The sequence below is a fragment of the Rhincodon typus genome, chromosome 5, assembly GCF_021869965.1.
Source record: "Rhincodon typus isolate 14 chromosome 5, sRhiTyp1.1, whole genome shotgun sequence".
In the NCBI taxonomy this organism is placed as follows: domain Eukaryota; kingdom Metazoa; phylum Chordata; class Chondrichthyes; order Orectolobiformes; family Rhincodontidae; genus Rhincodon; species Rhincodon typus.
Window position 1 is genome coordinate 27,680,078 of NC_063336.1, and position 5,025 is coordinate 27,685,102.

Genomic DNA, 5,025 nt, shown 5'->3' on the forward strand with positions numbered 1-5,025 from the left:
AAGGTGGAAGTCCCTAAGGTTAATTACATGAGAAAAATGAATTTGTTTCATAGCATCAATGAGATGGACAGCTATGATTACATTGGTTTGAAGGATAAAATTTCCATTGTCTCTTAATACTGGATTGAATTCAGATTGCAAGTTTGAACAAATTACAAGAGAATGATAATCAATGACATGCATCTGAACATCATCTCTCCCCACTTGAGACAATTGAAGCATCCATGACTAAATCGAATCAGACTGCAATACAGCACAGCGAAAAAAAAAGTTGTGGTAAATTCAAATCATTCATTAGATGACCAGGGAGTGATAAGTTTGAATGGAGTATCTGACCTCCCTATCTTCAAAATAGACAGGAAGTCGACATGAGGAATGCTGGAATAGCCATGATCCTATCGAATGGTAGAGTAGGCTCAAGGGGGCAAAAAGCCTCCTCCTTTTTTTTTCTCTATTCATTCTGTGGGATGTGGGCATTGCTGGCTGGCCAGTATTTCTTGCCCATCCCCAGTTGCCCTTGAGAAGTGGCGGTGAGCTGCCTTCTTGAACCGCTGCAGTCTTCCTGCTGTGGGTTGACCCACAATGCTATTAGGGAGGGGATTCCAGGATTTTGACCCAGCGACAGTGAAGGAATGGCAATATATTTCCAATGCAGGATGGTGAGTGACTTGGAGAGGAACTTAGAGGTGATGGTGTTCCCATATGTCTGCTACCCTTGTCCTTTTCAATGAAGTGGTCGTGGGTTTGGAAGGTGCTGTCTGAGGATCTTTGGTGAATTTCTGCAGTGCATCTTATAAACAGTACACACCGCTGCTACTGAGCGTCGGTGGTGGAGGGAGTGGATGCTTGTGGATGTAGTGCCAATCAAGCGGGCTGGTTTGTCCTGGATGGTGTCAAGCTTCTTGAGTGTTGTTGGGGCTGCACTCATCCAGGCAAGTGGGGAGTATTCCATCACACTCCTGACTTGTGCCTTGTAGATGGTGACAGGTTTTGAGGAGTCAGGAGGTGTGTTACTCACCACAGTATTCCCAGCTTCTGGCCTGCTCTTGTAGCCACTGTGTTAATGTGGTGAGTCCAGTTGAGTTTCTGGTCAATGGTAACCCCCAGAATGTTGATAGCAGGGGATTCAGTGATGGTAACACCATTGAATGTCAAGGGGCAGTGGTTAGATTGTCTCTTATTGGTGATGGTCATAGCTTGGCATTTGTGTGGCACGAATGTCACTTGCCACTTGTCAGCCCAAGCCTGGATATTGTCCAGATCTTGTTGCATGTGAACATGGACTGTTTCAGTATCTGAGGAGTCATGAATGGTGCTGAACATTGTGCAATCATCGGCAAACATCCCCACTTCTGACCTTATGATGGAGGGAAGGTCATTGATAAAGCAGCTGAAGATGGTTGGGCCTGGGACACTACCCTGAGGGGCTCATAGAATTTCATTTCATATAATCCCTATAGTGCGGAAACAGGCCCTTTCGACCAACAAGTCTACACTGTCCCTTGGACCATCCCATCCAGACCCATTCCCCTATAATCCACCTAATCTACACATCCCTGAACACAATGGGCAATTTAGCATGGCCAATCCACCTAGCCTCCACATCTTTGGACTGTAGGAGGAAACCGGAACATCTGGAGGAAACCCACACAGACACAGGGAGAATGCGCAAACTCCACACAGTCAGTTGCCTGAGGGTGGAATTGAACCCGGGACCCTAGCGCTGTGAGGCAGCAGTGCTAACCACTGAGCTACCATGTTGCCCAAAAGCCTACTGCACCTGGTATTCCCAGGCAGTCTCTCAACCAAGTACCAAGCAGGCCTGTGTCTGCTTAGTTCCAAGACCAGACGAGATCAGGCATTTTCAGACTAGTATGGCTGTAGGACATCCTACACAGATGCCCTGGAGCTGAGATGATTGTCGTCCCACAACCATGACCACCTTCCTATGTGTCAGGTATGACTCCAACCACCGGAGCATTTGCCCCCTGATATCCACTGATTCCAGTTTTGCCAGGGCTTCTTGATGCCACACTTGGTCAAATGCTGCTTTGATATCAAGGGCTGTCACTCTCACCTCACCTCTGGAATTCAGCTCTTTTGTCCATGTTTGAACCAAGGCTGTAATGAGATCAGGAGCTGAGTGGCCATGGAGGAACCCAAACTGGGCGTCACTGAGCAGGTTATTTCTGAGCAGGTGCTGATTGATAGCACTGATGATGACACATTCCATCACTTTCCTGAAGATCGAGAGGAGACTGATGGGGCGGTAATTGGCCAGATTGGATTTGTCCTACATTTTATGTACAGGACATTCTTGGGCAATTTTCCACATTGGCGGGTAGATACCAGTGCTGTAACTGTACTGGAACAGCTTGGCTAGGGGAGCGGCAAGTCCTTGAGCACAAGTATTCAGTACTATTGCCAGAATGTTGTCAGGGCCTGTATCCTTTGCAGTATCCAGTGTCTCCAACCGTTTCTTGATATCACGTGGAGTGAATCAAATTGGCCGAAGACTGGTATCTGTAATGCTGGGGACCACTGGAGGAGGCCGAGATGGTTCATCCACTTGGCACTTCTGGCTGAAGATGGCTGTGAATGCTTCAGCCTTATCTTTTGCACTGATGTGCTGGGATCTTCCATCATTGAGGATGGGGATATTTGTGGAGCCTCGTTCTCCAGTGAGTTGTTTAATTGTCCACCACCATTCACAACTGGATGTGGCAGTACTGCAGAGCTTAGATCTGATCCGTTGGTTGTGGGATCACTTAGCTCTGTCTATCACTTGCTGCTTTCATTTTTTGGCATGCAAGTAGCCCTGTTTGGTGGCTTCACCAGGCTGATACCTCATCTTCAGGTATGCCTGGTGCTGCTCCTGGCATGCCCTCCTGAACTCTTCATTGAACCAGGATTGATCCCCTGGCTTGATGGTAATGGGTGAGTAGGGGATATGCCGGACCAGGAGGTTACAGATTGTTTTGGAGTATAATTCTGCTGCTGTTGATGGCCCACAGCACCTCATGGATGCCCAGTCTTGAGTTGCTAGATCTGTGCAAAGTCTGTCCCGTTTAGCACGGTGATAGTGCCACACAACACGATGGAGGTTGTTCTCAATGTGAAGGCGAGACCGTCTCCACAAGCACTGTGCGATGGTCACTCTTACTGACACTGTTATGGACAGATGCAATTGCAGCTGGCAAATTAGTAAGGATGAGGTCAAGTACGTTTTTCCCTCTCGTTGGTTCCCTCACCACCTGCCGCAGACCCAGTCTAGCAGCTATGTCCTTTAAAACCCGACCTGCTCGATCAGTACTGCTGCCGAGCCACTCTTGGTGGTGGACATTGAAATCCCCCACCTAGAGTACATTTTGTGCCCTTGCCATCCTAAGTGCTTCCTCTAAGTGTTGTTCAAGATGGAGGAGTACTGATTCACCAGCTGAGGGAGGACGGTATGTGGTAATCAGCAGGAGATTTCCTTGCCCATGTTTAACCTGAAGCCATGAGACTTCATGGGGTCGGGAGTCAATGTTGTGGACTCCCAGAGCAACTCCCTTCCAGCTGTATACCACAGTGTCGCCCCCTCTGCTGGGCCTGTCCTCCGGTGAAACAGGACATAGCCAGGGATGGTGATGGTGGTGTCTGGGACATTGTCTGTAAGGTATGATTCTGTACGTATGACTATGTCAGGATGTTGCCGACTCAGCTGTGAGACAGCTTTCCTAATTTTGGCACTAACCCCCAGATGTTAGTGAGGAGGACTTTGTAGGGTCAACAGGGCTGTTTCTGCTGTTGTCTTTTCCGGTGCCTAGGTCGATGCCAAGTTATCTGTCCAGTTTCATTTCTTTGAGGTTTTGTAGCAATACAAGTCTTTGTACCTGTTCCTATTTCCTAATGTCTTAATGGTCTTAAGTATTATTAATAATCCTCAACAATCCTAATGGTATCACATTAAGCAAGGAACAATCTTTGGGTAATATATTTGAAGATGCCTACAAATTAATTTTGCCAATAATTCAAAAGTTAACAGTAAATGATAAAGTCCAACCTCATCAAGTTTAAATGGTCATAAAAACAGAAAGTGATGGGGATACTCAATGGATCTGCCTACACCTTTGGGGAAAGAAACATTGTTAATGGTTCAAGTGTATTATAAGCCTTCTTCAGAACTGTAAGTATTGGAAAGTTAGAAGGATGGAAATAAAGAAAGGATGGGGAGGTCATGCTCGGAATTTGTAGAATTATTTTGTCCTGGAGGCCTCAAAGCGCTGAAATAATTTATAGAAATAACAAGCAACCATTGGTTGGTGACATTCCTAAGAAGATTCTTCGTCTTCTTCTTTCTTATGGACCAGTTAAAGCAAATGTGTTAGGCTGAGTAATAGCCCTCTGAGTGTGAAGAACATGGCGCCATTTCCACTTGTGGAGTGCAGCACAGATCATTGACTTTCATGCAGCATTGTTTGCTATACTCTTTGTAAGCAACAATTACACTAATCTGTACTGCTCTTCCTGCCCAGGCTGGATGGCTCTGATGGCACGGCCTCCTGTAGCAGTAACCCAGGAAGAGAATAAACCTTCTTTCAGTCACCCTACTCAACACTTTCTGGAGAAATTTTCAGTGAACTGAGGAGCCAGCATTGTCTTCTTTGGGTCCATGTCTTCAGTTTGGGGTGATCATTATACACTGATGGTTATGTGTCTGACTTTCAGAGAGTGTAGTGATGTCCAGCCAGCCTTTACACATATTTTCAGTGCCTTCGACACTGAAATGTGGCACCAGCTGGGTGAACTTGCAGCTCACTCCCATGCATTTTGCCCAACATCTCATGCAACAACTTGCTTGCAAAGCTGAGGGACACATGATCAGACAAGGTAACTCATGCGAAAGTATTTAGATGTGCAATTACAATGTCATGGCATATAAAGCTATTGGTCAAGTGCTGGAAAAAAATAAATTTGAATAGCTAAAAGCTTGTTTTTGACCTGCTGTATGACTCTATTGCCATCCAACACATTGCCCACCAT

At 46.2% G+C, this 5,025-nt stretch overlaps 1 pseudogene; it reads right to left on the bottom strand.

The window, feature by feature from the left end:
- Positions 1–1,768: 1,768 nt before the first annotated feature.
- LOC125483221 lies at positions 1,769–1,886 on the bottom strand (annotated as a pseudogene).
- Between the last annotated feature and the right edge of the window lie 3,139 nt (positions 1,887–5,025).